At 39.2% G+C, this 16,022-nt stretch overlaps 1 long non-coding RNA gene across 1 annotated transcript in view; it reads left to right on the forward strand.

Moving 5' to 3' along the window:
* The window catches only part of LOC131380789 (uncharacterized), a 69,201-nt gene extending 67,255 nt beyond the window's left edge, over window positions 1-1,946 (forward strand). Inside the window, exon 3 of the long non-coding RNA XR_009208989.1 lies at window positions 1,908-1,946. This is a non-coding gene — a long non-coding RNA (uncharacterized LOC131380789). The remainder of the gene's footprint in view (window positions 1-1,907) is intronic.
* The last annotated feature ends 14,076 nt before the right edge of the window (window positions 1,947-16,022 follow it).

Genomic DNA, 16,022 nt, shown 5'->3' on the forward strand with positions numbered 1-16,022 from the left:
AAAACTAATTTGACTGGGGTAAAACATTCCAAAACCATCCCAAATTAGCACCCTGAAATATATGGGGTTGTAAACTGTTCTTTGTTCTATTATGTTTTTAAGTTGTTATCTGTAAGAAGCAGCTTGTGAGTTGTGAGATGGAATTAATAATCTGTGTCGTTCATCTCAGAGAGAGTCCATTTGGAAGAAAGTGACAGTAAAATCTACTTTGGGCAAAATTTTTACCAAATTATGACTTTAACAATCTCATTAATTTTAGCTTACTAAAGACAACAACTTCAAAATAACATCAATGAAATAACAGCAGCAAAACTAGTCACTCAAACTTGATAATCACAACCTTTAACCAGCTTCTTTCATTGAGATACATATTTGGAGACAATATCATGTAAAAGGAAAACAGAAATGAAAGGGATACCTAGACATTTTTAAATGTCTAGGATGTTTTTAATTTCTATGTTTTTTTTATTTGTGTTCATTCTATTTTAATTCTGGGAGTCTCAATGTTCATTTATCTTTCCCCAACATTTTATCACAGAAAATTTCAAAATACAGGTAAGATGAAATAATTTTATGGTGCATAGTATCTACTCACCACCTAGATTCTACAGTGCACATTTATCTATAATTGTTTTATTATGGCTGGGTGCGGTGGCTCATGCCTGTAATCCCAGCACTTTGGGAGGCTGAAGCAGGCAGATCATTTGAGGTCAGGAGTTCTAGACCAGCCTGGCCAACATGGTGAAACCCCGTCTCTACTAAAAATACAAAAATTAGCTGGGTGTGGTGGTGAACACCTGTAATCCCAGCTACTTGGGAGGCTGAGGCAGGAGAATTGTTTGAAACCAGGAGGCAGAGGTTTCAGTGAGCCAAGATCCCACCACTGCACTCTGGCCTGGGCTACAGGAGCGAAACTCCGTGTCAAAAAAAAAAAAAAAAAAAAAAAAAAAGTTTTATTATGTCTCGATCCTTTATCCATTCATCAATCCATTTCACTTTTTGGTGAATTTCAAAGTCAGTTGCTTATATCATCTGGCTTCTTAAACATTTCAGCCTGCATGTCATTAAATAGAGTTTAATATTTAACTCTTAATATTTGTTTGCCAACTAGCTGGTTTTTAAGACACTTCATTATTGCCTTATATTTGAGGTTCTTTACTGACATGTATCTCCCAGATTTTCTTATCTTTCACTATTTCTTCTCTCACCGTAATTATCTCCAATCTCTCTCTTTTTTTTTTTTCTAATTCTTTGTTACCTCCAGTTTCATTCCACTCCTTTAGAAACAATATTTTTCAGGTCAAATGTTATAGGTCACTGCTAAAAACTGACCTGTGTTTAGTAAAGATTACAAAATTTACTGGTGGCTAAATCAGGGAGCTTGAGAGTCTGCTAGGTAAATGCAAAGGCCTGGGCTTTGTATAGTCAAAGTAGGCCTTGACTCCTTTCACCTCATGCTGAAGGTATTTACTTGGAAGATGGTTAAGGCAAAGTGCTTTTCCCAGGTCTGCAAAATTTGATATTCTAGTTCAGGCTTATATTTAGCTTTTAAATACAACAGCAATTTTTCAGTGGTTTCACTCATACATCAGGGATATTGCACGTCCATGTGCAATGCGTACATTGTATGGTGTGTGTGTGTGTGTGTGTGTGTGTTGTGTCTCCCAATCACATTTGGGGCCTCTGTGACCTGCAGTTCAACATGGGGTTTGTCACCAAGCCTCTTTAGACTGTCAGCTTTATTGGTGCCACTTTTTTAAAGTTTGTTTTGTTCCCTATGCTAATAAAGCTTGTCTCTGCCTCCATCAAAGCATATCATCTCTCCCTTTTTCTCTTGTAAGTAAGGCAGCAATCTGTTCTGTTTAAATGCTTCATCATCTTTGCTCTCCCCCTCCCTGTTTCCCTAGATTTTCGAGATTGTTGACTATTATGTAACAGATGGCCCAACAGACCTCCAACTCTTTTGCGGTGTTGGCCAGCTTGGCTCAGGAAAATAGCAGCACTGGAGTAAGTATTCCCAGGCATGGGACGCTCATGAATTTTAACTCCTCCACAACAAAGGAATTCAAAGAGGGTAAGAGCCAATCTATCAGGAGCCGAGGCAATTAAGAGACATAGGTTGGCACTCTGCTGAGGAGGATTCCCTTCCCGGAGTCTGAATATTTAGACTAGATTAGGTCAGCCTGTCTTCCATGCATCTCTGCCCTGCCACAAGGTACCAAAACAATGAAATGACTCAAAAACAGAAGCCAGTGTATTTTTAGCTTTTAATTATAAACTGTATGTATTGTTGTGTAAGAATTCCATGGAGGAAGAGACCAAGGAGCCATAAAGATGACACCCTGACCTTGCCAAGGACAATTCCAGTGACAACCAGGAAGAGGCCACCATTTCTGTTTCAGATTTGGTTCCTGAGGCCCTAGTTTTCAGTACTTTAGTCATCTTGAGGTTGGGCTTAGAGCTCAGATTGTTTGTACTTCGGCAATAATTTCAGGGCATAAGGAGAGACCTACAGAGCAATGAGATGAGGAGATGGGGTGGTAGTTATTTGTCTGTATTTTAACTTAAAAAGTACAGAAATGGACAAAGAAGAAAATAGCTATTTTTCACAGTATCACGACTAGAAAATATTTTGGGCATATTTGCCTTTTCTCCTTTTTTTAACCCCATGTTTACATTTTATTTTAACCTGCAAACACTGCATATGCATTGTCTGTATTGTGTCTTTAAATAATGACCATTACAGAAGAAGCTGCACAAACTCAGCCCCTAAGTCCTCCAGTACTACCCAATGCCATCTCCAGCGTTCTCTGGACCTCAAAGTCAGCCCATATTCATTTCTGAGTTTTCTGTGTATTGCTGCTGCTTCTTTCTTTCTTTAAAGAGATACATACATCATAATTTTTTTGGTCTTTTTGCTTTTGCTTTTGGCCCCCTTTTTGCTTTTCTTTTTGAGCCAGCCACACATAAATCAATATCTTGAAATACTGTCTTTTATCATGTCTATGAGAGAAGCAGAAGAATAGGGATGATTCAGTCTGTGCTCAAGCTTCCGTCTGGAACATCCAGAACAAGAACTCTGAAGTTGCTTTTTATCCTGGAATAATATGAATGGTGCAACAACGATAGACTGGATTAAGAAAATGTGGCACATATACACCATGGAATACTATGCAGCCATAAAAAATAATGAGTTCATGTCCTTTGTAGGGACATGGATGAAACTGGAAAACATTATTCTCAGTAAACTATCGCAAGGACAAAAAACCAAACACCGCATGTTCTCACTCATAGGTGGGAATTGAACAATGAGAACTCATGGACACAAGAAGGGGAACATCACACTCCGGGGACTGTTGTGGGGTTGGGGGAGGGGGCAGGGACAGCATTAGGAGATATACCTAATGCTAAATGACGAGTTAATGGGTGCAGCACACCAACATGGCACAGGGATACATATGTAACAAACCTACACATTGTGCACATGTACCCTAAAACCTGAAGTATAATAATAAAATAAAAAATAAAAAAAAAGAAATCAAAAGTCAGACTTTCAATTTACTGAATAACATTGTTTTAAAATGAAAGGAATTTATATGACATCTACCTGTCTGGAAAATAGTATCCAATAACAATAATTATTATTGTAATCTGGTTTAATAATGAGCTTTATTGATAAAGAAAATGAGGGCTAGAGAAGTGAACACTTCAGGTCATGCAGTGGATAAAGGGCAGAGCTTGGGCTAGAAGGTCTCATTTCCACTTTGATATTATTTCTTTTGGTTTGTTAGTAAAGTATGGTATTCAATTAAGCATCTACTTAGTGCTGGATTCTGTGGTGAATGAAAAGAAAATACAAGACAAGGGCACTGTTGTTGTAAAGCTGAAAATCTACCAGATAAACTTACATGACACCACCGAGAACAATACAGATACATGATGGTGCTAAACCACGTGATATTGATGGTAAGGGACATAAGAATTCTACCAAGATAGAGGATTAGCCCTGTAGAGAAGTTTGATTTTGAGATGAATCTTGAAGAATACAATTGTGAAAGGATTGCAGGGGATGGGTGGATGCCAGAGAGAAGCCAGAGGGTAAGCAAGGCAAAGTGGAGTGTGAAGTGGCTTGGAAGGGTCAAAGGAAAGAGGTGGTCTGATTGGCTGCAGGAGTGTGCCAGGACATCAGCTGAAAGTGAAACTGAAGTGAGAACAAGAATGAGGACACTGATTTCTCAGAAAGTGCAGAAATTTTGTTTTCTGACTTGTTTTCTACCAGGGATTATATAGTGTATTAGTGCATTCTTACACTGCTATAAAGAACTACCCGAGACTGGGTCATTTTTGAAAATGAGTTTAATTGACTCAAAGTTCCACAGGCTATGGAAGAAACATGGCTAGGAGGTGTCAAGAAACTTACAATCATGGCAGCAGGCGAAGGGGAAGCAAGCATGTCTTCACATGGCAGCAGGAGAGAGCAAGCAAGCAAAGGGAGAAGCGCTACACACTTTCAAGCAACCAGATCTTGTGAGAACTCACTCACTATCACAAGAACAGCAAGAAGGAAATCCACCCTCATGATCCAACAACCTCCCACCAGTCCCCTCCCCTGATGTGTGGGGATTACAATTCAACATGAGATTTGTGTGGGGATACAGAGCCAAACCATATCATGTAGTTTCCAGAGAAAGAATTTCTGGTGAGCATCTCAGAAAGGGATTTTTTTAGTTGATACAAATATCTGTACATATTTATAGGTTACATATGTGACATTTTGTTACATGTACTGACTGCATAATGATCAAGTCAGGGTTTTGGGGATGTCCGTCACTTCAATTATTTATTATTTCTATGTGTTGAGATCATTTCAAGTCTTCCTTTCTAGCTATTTTGAAATATACAATACATTGTTGTTAACTACAGTTACCATACTCTGCTATCAAATGTGAGAACTAATTCCTTCAATCTAACTTTGTGTTTGTACCCATTAACCAACCTCCTTTATGCCCCCACTCCCACACACCCTGCCTAGCCTCTAGTCTCTGCCTCCAAGAGATCAACTATTTAACTCCTACATCTGAGTGAGAACATGCAGTGTTTGTCTTTCTCTGCGTGGCTTATTTCAGTTAACACAACGCCCTCCAGTTCCATCCATGTTACTGCAAATGACATGATTTCTATATGTTTTATGGATGACTAGTATTCCATTCTGTATATATACCACATTTTCCTTATCCATTTATCTTTTGATGGATACTTACGTTGATTTCACGTCTTTGCTATTGTGAATAGCGCTGTGATAAACATGGGAATGCCAGTATCTCTTTGATATGTGAAATGTGAATTTCTTTTCCTTTGGATAAATGTCCAGTAGTGAGACTGAAGGATTGTATTGTAGTTCTATTTTTAGTTTTTTTGAGAAATCTCCTTACTGTTTCCACAGCGGCTGTACAATTTACATCCCCATCAACACTTTGAGTTCCCTTTTCCTGACATCCTTGCCAGCATCTGTTTTTTGTTTTTTTTTTTCTTTTTAAAAATAGCCCTTCTAAGTAGGAATGGGATGATATCTCGTTGTGGTTTTGATCTGCGTTTCCCTGGTTACTGATCTTGAGCATCTTTTCATATATGTGTTGGCCATTTGTATGTCTTCTTTGGAGAAATGTCTATTCATGTCCTTTGCCCACTTTAAATGGTATTATTTGTGTTTTTACTGTTGAGTTGTTTGAATTCCTTATATATTTTGAATATTATTTCCTTGAATGAATAGTTTGCAAATATTTTATTCCATTCAACAGGTTGTTTCTTAACTCTCTTGATTGTTTCCTTTGCTGTACAGAAGCTTTTTAGTTTAATATAACTCCATTTGTCTATTTTTGCTTTTGTTGCCTGTGCTCTTGAAGCCCTAATCTTTGCCTAGACCAATGTCCTGGGGTGTTTTCCCCATGTTTTCTTTTAGTAGCTTTATAGTTTTGGGTGTTACAATTAAGTCTTTAATCTATCTTGCATTTATTTTTCTAAGTGGTGAGAGATAGGGGTTCAGTTTAATTCTTTTGCATATGGCAATCCAATTTTCCCACAACAACTAATTGAAGAGGGTGTCCTTTCCCCAATGTATGAGGTTGACACCTTTGTCAAAAATTGGTTGGCTGTAGACATGTGGATTTGTTTCTGGGTTGTGTACTCTGTTCCATTGTTTGACGTGTCTGTTTTTATACAAATATCATGCTGTTTTGGTTACTATAGTTTGTAATTTATTGAAGTCAGGTAGTCTGATGCTTCCAGCTTTTTTATTTTGCTCAGAATTGCTTTGACCATTTAGGTTATTTTAGGGTTCCATATAAATTTTAGGACTGTTTTTCTATTTCTGTGAAAAATTACGTTTGTATTTTGATAGGAATTGCATTGAATCTATAGATTGCCATGGGCAGTGTGATCACTTTCAATTAATATGGAAGATATTAATTATCCCAATCCATGAGCATATGGTGTCTTTTGATTTGTTTGTGTCCCCTTCAATTTCATCAGTATTTTGTAGTTTTTTTCTATGGAGGTTTTTTATACCCTTGGTTAAATTAATTCTCAGGTATGTGATATTTTATATAGCTGTCTTTATTTCTTTTTCAGCTAGTTCATTATTGGTGCATAGAAATGCTGCTGATTTTGTATATTGATTTTGTATCCTGCAACTTTGCTGAACTTATTATCAGACCTAAGAAGTTTTTTTGTGAAGTCTGTAGGTTTTTCTAGATAGAAGATTATGTTAACTGCAAAGAGGAATAATTTGACTTCCTCTTTCCCAATTTGGATTTTTTTTTTTTTTTTTTTTTGTCTCTTGACTGATTGCTCTGGCCAGGACTTCCAATACTATGTCAAATAAGAGTGAGTCTCTTGTCTTGTTTCAGTTCTTAGAGGAAAGACTTTCAGTATTTCCATATTTATGATGTTAGCTGTGGGTTTGTCATACATGGCCCTTATTATTCTAAAGTATGTTCCACCAAATGCCTAGTTTGTTGAGAGTTTTTATCATGAAGAGATGTTGAATTTTATCAAATGGTCTTACTGTGTCTATTGCAATAACCATATGTTCTTTGTCTCTCATGCTATTGATATCAGGTATTACATTTATTTATTTGCATATGTTGAACCATTCTTGCATTTTTAAGATAAATCCCCCTTGATTATGGTCTATTATTTGTTTGATGTACTGTTAGATTCAGTTTGCTAGTATTTTGTTGAGCATTTTCACCTCTATGTTTACATTCAAAATTGTTATTGATATGTGAGAGTTTATTCTTGTCAGTCTATTAATTGATTCACGTTTGTTTTGTATCTCCTTTGTTCCTTCTTTGTCTCATTGTTAATCACTGTGGTAACATCTATGGTGGTAACATTTCAGTCCTTTTTCTTTCTTTTTTTTTTTTTTTTTTTGAGATAGCATCTCACTCTGTTGCCTACATTGGAGTGGAGTGGATCAATTTTGGCTCACTGCAACCTCCGCTTTGGGGCTGGAGCCATCCTCCCACTTCAGCCTCCTGAGTAGCTGGGACTACAGACACCTGCCACCATGCCCAGCTAATTTTCTTTGTATTTTTAGTAGAGACAGGATTTTGCCATGTTGCCCAGGCTGATCTCAAACTCCTGAGCTCCAGTGATCCACCTGCCTCCACCTTCAACAGTGCTGGGATTATAGGCATGAGCAACCCTGCCCAAACTTTCTCTTTCTTAATTGTGTGTTTGATCTACCAGTAGGTTGCATACTTTTGTGTGTTTTCATGATGATATGTATTGTTCCTTAAGTTTTTGCTTGTCTGGGAAAGACTTTATTTCTCCTTAATTAATGAAGGATAATTTTGCCGCATATAGCACTCTTGGCTAGCAGTGTTTTATTTTTTTATTTGTTTTGTTTTGTTTTTTAGCTTTTGGAATATGTCATCCCATTCTCTCAAGACCTGTAAGGTTTCTGCTGAGAAATACCCTGTTAGCATAATGGGGGTGTCCTCACAAATAACTAGACACTTTTCCTGATGTTTTTAGAATTTCCTCCTTGTCTTTGGCTTTTGACAGTCTGTCTATCATTTGCAATGGAGAAGAAGTTTTGCATTCATCTATTTGAGGTTCTCTGAATTTCCTGTATCTGGATGTCTAAATGTATTTCTAGACTTAGGAAGTCTTCAGCTACTCTTTTCTTAAATAGGTTTTCTAATGCTTTTCTCTTCACCTTCTGGGATGGCAAAATTTTGATTATTTGATCACTTTATGGTGTCTCATATGTCATATAGGCTTTGTTCATTCTTCTTAATTCTTTTTTCTTTATTTTTGTCTGACTTAGCTATTTCCAAATACCTGTCTTTAAGTTTTGAAATTCTTTCCTCTGCTTGATCTACACTATTGTTGAAGATTTTATATGTATTTTGTATTTCATTTAATGAATATTCAGTTCCAGAATGACTCTTGGTTCCTTTTTATGATATCTAGCTCTTTGATAAATTCATCATTCTTATCCTTAATTATTTTTCTAATCTCTTGGTATTATTTTTCCTGTATTCTCTAGTATCTAACTGAGCTTCTTTAATATCAATATTTTAAATTTTTTACTTGGGACTCCATGAATTTCTTTTTGTTCAGAATCTGTTGCTGGAGAACTATTGTATTCCTATGGAAGTGTCATGTTTCCTTGATTTTTCAAGTTTTTTGTGTCCTTACACTGATATTGGCACTCAGGTATAACCGTCACTTCTTTCAATTTTTAAAATTTGTCTTCATGGGCAAGAATGTTTTCCTGAAGAGGTATCTGTGATATTTATAGTGTTGGTTGGGTCAGTGCATTAGTTCATTCTCATGCTACTAATGAAGACATACTTGAGACTGGGTAATTCACAAAGGAAAGAGGTTTAATTGACTCACAGTTCTACAGGGCTGGGCAGACCTCAGGAGATGTACAATCATGGCAGAAGGGGAAGCAAACGCATTATTATTCACATGGCAGCAGCAAGAAGAAGAGAGGCGAGTGAGGGGGGAAGCCCCTTATAAAACCATCAGATTTCATGAGGGCTCACTCACTATCATGAGAATAGCATGAAGGAAACTGCCCCCATGATTCAGTTACCTCTCACAGCGTCCCTCCCACCACACGTGGGGATTATGGAAACTACAATTCAAGATGGGATTTGGATGGGGATGCAGCCAAGCCACATGAGTGGGGTACTTTGACTTTGATTCTGGTTGGGTGCAGTAGTGTAGTCTTCATATGATTTCTTTTGCTGTAAACAATGTCAGTGGTATCTGTGGTTTTTCTTTGTTTGTTTGTTTTGTTTTGTTTTGTTTTTTCGTGGCTTGGGGTGTGGTTGTTAATGGAGGCAGTGGTGAAGTTTTGCTAGAGACAGGGATGCCAGGTGAGTCCTTGGGCCCCAGTAGTGACAGCAGTGGGCTGAGCATGCCTGTTCTTGGGCAACAGGTTTCATAAGTTGGCACTGGTGTTAGTGAGTCCAAAGAGGTAGATTTTTGGGCTCCAGGCAGCTTGCTTAGGTGCCAGCAGTAACAATAGTGGACTGGGTAGGTGGGTGGGTTCTTAAGCTTCTGGGAAGTGGGTGTGTCGTGGGTGATGGCAGTAGCAGTGGAGTGACTAACCTCTGGATCCCAAATGTTGGTGTTAGAAGTGGTTGTGATAGGTTGAGCAGGCCAGTCCCCAGGCCCATAGGTTGTGCCTACAGACTGGAGCCCACTGTGGTGGTAGTAGCAGGTTGGATGAGCCTAACCTCAGGCCCCTGAAGGGAATGCTCAGGTGCTAACAGTGGTGGACTGGGCTGGACAGTCCCCAGGCACCCCATCCCCACTCAAGCACTGGAGAATGGGGAGAAAACGGCAAAGCCAGCCCAGTCAGACCTGTCCTGAGGCCCCCAGGGGCACATGCAGGCACTTATTATGGTAGACAGAGGAAAGGTGAGCCTCAGGTCCAAGGCTAAATGCTTAGGTAGTGGCAGCAGCAGCTGAGCTTCAGCTCTGCTACTGGGGAGGGTGGGGCTCCTTTCAGTGGCAACAGACTTATGCCAGACATTTCGGGGAATGTGTACTTCACTTGAGCTTTGGCCCCAGCTGCAGTAGCCCACAGTGGTGGCTGCTGTGGGTGGATGAGTTTGTCCTTGGTGCACATGAAAATGTGCAGTGGCTACACTGATGAAAGCAATGAAATCTTTACTAGTGGTTCATGCTTCAGCTCTGAAGGTAGCAGCCAACCGTGGTGGTGGCTATAGGCAGGGAATGTCAATGGGTCTCCAGAGATGTGGAGATGCAGGTGCTATTGTAGCCTCAGGGAATATGCAGTATTACTGCAGGAATAGCCTCTTGGTGTGGCTGCTTACGACTCAGATAGGTTCTGGGACCCAGCATGAATTCCATCTCTGGAGCAATGTCTTCACATTGTCTCAAGGCAGCTCCCTGTGTTAGTCATGAGGCCCGCTGAGGTTAAGGGGCTTTCCTGTGGCTAGGATGCAGTAGTATGTGGTGGGAATATGGACCACTGAGGGTCACTCATCTACTTTTTCCCATGTTAGGGAGCCTTTTCAGGCCCCCAGCCAAGCCCTGTAGAGTAGGCTGCCTCACTTCCTTCTCCTTCATTGCTTTAGATGTTTGCTGTCACTTTTCGGTTGAATTCCAGTATTCTCTTAGGTGATCTATTGGAAATGTGATTATCTACCTGCTAATTCAGTTCTTATTTGTAGGGCAAGTGCCTACCAGATGCCTCTAGCTGGCCATCTTGAAGTCATGTGTCTCAGAAAAGGATTTTATCTAATACTATTCACCCCATTCTGCCTTAAATATTTGAGAAGCTGGACAAGAAACATATACGTCTAACTCATATTTAGCTCCTTCTTGATAGATGGTTTGAAATGTGACTTTCTTAGTATAACTCACAATCATCATTGTCACTAGCATCAAAAACAGTATTATCCACCACCACTACCCCAACCAACATCACTCCTTCACTACCACTACCATCAGCAACACCACTCCTACTGGCAACATCACCCCATCACCACCAACACCGTTATCAATAACATTACTCCACGCAGTAACATCACTCCTACCCAACGATAACATCACCCCTCAACAACATCACCCAACAACATTACCCCACCATCAAGAACAAAATTACTGCCACCACTATCAGGAGCCACCTGCCATCATAGCCCTACCCAAATGACTATAACTTTCCAACTCCCTGAGGAAAAATATTCAGAGGGGAGTCTTTCTTGATTGGTTTCTTGTTGATTTCTACTGAGAAAAAAATATTTAGAACAGTGAGAATAATTCAGATAATTCAAAGAATCTTGGAAGTTCAAAGAGATATGGGGCTTTAACTCAACTACAGATGATTCTATTAAAACCACCAAAGGGAAAATCTGACAAGCTATACTATGTGAAGGTAAATAAAAATAAACACATTCCCAGATGGTGGCTTTCGGATTGGAATGCAGTTTGGGGCTGAAAAAGCAAGAGCCTGCAAAACAATTGATTAGAGAAATACAGTAAATTCGTAATTTTTAACAAGTGAAAAGCCAATTCTGATCACATTTTTGCATCAAGTTTTATATATATTCCTCAAAAAATTAGAATTCTTCTCTTCCTATATAAATTTTCAAGGGCACCAAATAATTCAACAATGCCTCACCATTATTTCTAATTCAGGAAATTTTAGTCTTCTCTTGTAATAGATGCAATACTGTGGCATAGGTTCCACTTTCACCTGTTTTGATATTCCGTAACCATTACTCCCACTAGGACACCCGCCACCATCTACTTTGGGTACCCATGTAAGCAGCTGGAAATAGCAACCTGATCAGCACAAATTATTGGATTCTGACTTTGCTTCAGAATCAGCTAAGAATTGTCAGTACAGAGAAAGTCTCTCTAGAGAGGTTGTGTGGTACACGGGCAAGGGTGTTTGTGTGGGTATATGTGGACCAGATTTTTATTCTGGGTACATCATTGACTATTTGGTAAGTGTTAGGGACAATTCAACAACCTACTCAGGTTTCCTTCAGCTACCAGCCTCTACAGAGATTGCAGCAGAAGCAGCAGCAGCAGCAGCAGAAAATTGACAGACACAAGATCACACAGCCTGCCAGGATCAGTCCATATCCAATGACCCATCACTGTGAGGTAATGAGGCTCAGCCTCCTGACCTGTACTTAGGGTCATTCTACCTCCAGAGCTCCCAGGCTTGGTGGAGGCTGCCACTGAGCCTGCACCAGGCTTGACTTTTGGTTTTGCCAACCCCGCTTCCTTCCTCTCCCCTCCATGGGTGCTGAACCACAACCTACTCCCTAACGAATGACCTGCACACTAACCTCTCCCTTAGAGTCAGTTCCCTGGAGGAACCAACCTGGGACAGTGACACTGGTCTTCACTTTCAGCCTGAGATTCTTCTTCTAATTCACAGGGCTATTGTAAGGATCAAATGAAATAGTTCTAAAAAATCTTTTTGAAAACCACAATGCAAGTGTTGTTTTCCTTTTATTAGAATGATGAGTAAAGATAAAGCCTCAGTCAAGCCATCTAGTGTGGAATTTTTACAATATGGTCTCTGAAGGCAGACCAACTTGGCTTAGTATCTCTACTTCACTACCTATAGCTATATGACCTCAGAGAAGCTATTTTACTTCACTTCATCTCTCCTCTTGCCTCTGTAAATTGAAGACAGTAGTAGTAGTTATTAAATTGTTTTGCTAATCAGATGAGACATACCATTTAAAGGGCTTGGTACAGAGGTTGACTTGGAGACAGTGCAGCTACAGTGTCTGCATCTGGGGGTAGCAATTATAAAATGCCAGGTGCCAACATATTTCTGGAAACGAATAATGCAAATCTTTGGGATAGGCAATTTTTCCATGGGAGAGGGATGGGAAAAATATTCAGGATGCTAGCTAATTGGTATCCTTGATGTTATCCTGGAAATTTGAATGGGTCCTAGGGATGAAAGGAAGGCAGGAAAAGGTCTACACACATATGGAAGACAGAGAACTGATCAGGTGAAGGAGCAGTAGTTGGTAACAGATGTCTCCACAATATGGGCATGGAACCATTTGGACCAAGATAAGCTGGAAGGCCACTTAGTGCTAAAGGCTGGGTTACAGGATTAAAAGACATATTTAGCTTTCTGGAGTATGGAGGACAGTGAAGACTGGGCTAGAATGCCCTCCAGTGTTATCTGGGAAGGTGTGAATAGAGAAAAACACGCCTTAAATGAGTGTTTAAACATAAGAGAGAGATATCATAACAAAGGGGAAAGAGGGACTTTGAATTTTGAGTGAAGTTATCAGAAGGCAAAGGAATAATCACTTCAGATGAGCTTGACATGTAAGAAGAGTTGTTAAAGAAATACTTTGGTTGCCTGACTTATTGATTGGGAAAACTTTGGGAGGTGAATTGAATACACCAATGAAGTAAATCCAAGGAAACCCCACCCCATCCATCTGGGTTTCTTCTAGTCAAGCTTCCCATCTTTCATATCTTTCCTTTGAACTAACTCAGCTCCGGGCAAGTTCCAGGGTCAACGGGCCCTGATGTCACTTTATTCCATGTAGCATAACATGCTGGGATCATGTGCAAAGTTTGAAAACTCAATAGTCATTCCTCCCATATCTGTTAATAATCTATTTCCCTGTAGTGCCAAGCACTCTCTTCGCCTTGCTTCAGCAGTTTCTCTCTCTCCATGTTTCTACCCTGTAGTCCACAACTCAGTTTTTGGTCTTCAAGCACAGCTTCCAGGAATATAGCATGCAGTCATGGTGCTTACCAACGATCAAAGATAGAGTGGTTGAGACAGATTGCTGAGAACACTGATGACTGACAGATGCACAGGAAGGCCACCCACTGCTCCTGAGGTCAATTCAGATGATATGGCTGGGTGCTGCCTCCCTTTCCCCCACCCTGTCTGTATAATATGCCTCAGGTTCTGCAGTCAGCCAGCCAGGATGATCTTCCAAAAAAGAAGATAATATTTCTTCCTTCAAGAGTGTGTAAACAGCAGTCCTACCCTATAACAAGCTAGTAATTCATTTGTAGAAATAGTTTCAAGATCTATTTTAAATCTTACAGTCTATTAGGATGATTAACTTATCATCTGAAAAGGCTTTATTGAGTGATCAGAGTTATGGAAATAATGACAATGACGATGATGAAAATCACCCCATGTATTGAGCATCTACCATGCATCATGCCCTGTCCCTAGCACTTTATATACATTATCGCCTCTAAACTTTACAACAACCATGCAAGGTACTATTGTTCCCATTTTAAAGATGAACAGTCAGGTCTCTGGAGACTTCATGCATTTGTCCAGTATGACACAAGAAATATTTGCAAGGTTTAGTACAGTGCTTGGCAAATAGGAAGCACTGTGTTTGCTAAATCAAAAATAAATAAAAATAAAATAGTGAGTTGCAAGATCAAACTTTAAACCCACTTCTCTAACCCCAAAGCCAGTGCCATTTCTGCTATACCACATTGCTCCCCCTCCCCCCATATAATGGTGCCTGTTCTGTGGGCTGCCCTGAGCCAGGTGCAGGGTGGGAAAGGGCAGGGGAAAGTATAAAGATTTATAAAGTCTTTAGCCTTTTCTTCCTTCTTCCTCCCTCCCTTCTTTTCTCTCTTTGCTTTTTCCTTCCTTTATTCCATGCTTTCCTTAGCAGGTACCAAGGACTTCCCATATATTGGGCTCTAGGATAGGCAACTGGGAAGCATGATCCCTCCTCTCAAATTGTGGTGGTTCCTGAATTTAATTGGAGAGAGTTCAGATGAACACACAGAAAAGTATATCATAATAAAACCAAGTGAATTACAAATTATCTTAAATGATGTCATACCAACTAGAAGTATTATAGCCATTCAGAAAAAGGAGGAGAAAGATTGGTCAAGAATTAAGAGGCAAGGAGAATGTGACTCTTTAAGGGCAACCTCCCCAATTAGATATCATTTTGTTAACTTTTCTGATTCTGAAAATAATCTAGTGCTATTTTCAAAAACATTTGAACCACAGAAAAATATAAAGGAGCAAAGACAAGTCAAACAAAGAATGTTCTCATAAGTACTATAAATATAGATATATATTCACATGTGTCAAGGTTTCTTAACTTCAGCATTATTAATATTTTGGTCCAGATAATTATTTGTTGTGGGAAGCTGTCCTGTGCAGTGTAGGATATTAGCAGCATCCCTGGGCCCTACCTGTTAGATGCTATTATTACCACCCTGTCCAGTTGTGACAAACAAACTATGTCCTCAGATACTGCCTAATGTTCACTGATTGAAGAGCTAAATTGCCCTGGGTTAAGAGTGATGATCAATCTCTCTCATATAGGTATATATGTACATATATACACAAACACTTCTATTTTCATTCCATGCATTTTTCTATGCAAGCAATATACTCTTGTATGTAAAAATTTGATTATGTTATAGACCACAGTTTTGTAGCCCATTTTTGTATTTGGGTAATAGCATGTGAATAATTTACTAGGTATTTTGCATGAATGTTGCATTTTATGCCTAGTATTAGAGAATACTGCATTTTAATCCCATACCATTAACCTATTTAGGTTATTTCTAAACATTTTCAAAGTATAAGAAACACAACAATTAGTATTCTTATGCATAAAACTTAGTGATGTTTTCTGATATACTTCCAGAAGTGGCATTTCTTGGCTGATGACTTTTGTAGATTTTGCTATTTTTCCTCCAGAAAGGTCATGCCATCAAATGATGCTCCTCCCGGCTCTGTATGACAGCACTGAATTCTCCACATCATCTTCAGCAGTTGGTGTTAGCAATATTTTAAATCTCTGATAATCTGACAAGTGAAACAAATAATATCACATTACACATTTGAATTTTTAACGTGAGACTGAACATCTGTTTGAATATTTTTAACTATCTGCATTTCTTATTTTAGGAATTGTATTCCATGTTCTTTGCTTATTTTCATTTGGATGCCATTATTGAGCACCTAGCACTCATCATGC

Source organism: Hylobates moloch, unplaced genomic scaffold (genome assembly GCF_009828535.3).
Source record: "Hylobates moloch isolate HMO894 unplaced genomic scaffold, HMol_V3 SCAFFOLD_12, whole genome shotgun sequence".
In the NCBI taxonomy this organism is placed as follows: domain Eukaryota; kingdom Metazoa; phylum Chordata; class Mammalia; order Primates; family Hylobatidae; genus Hylobates; species Hylobates moloch.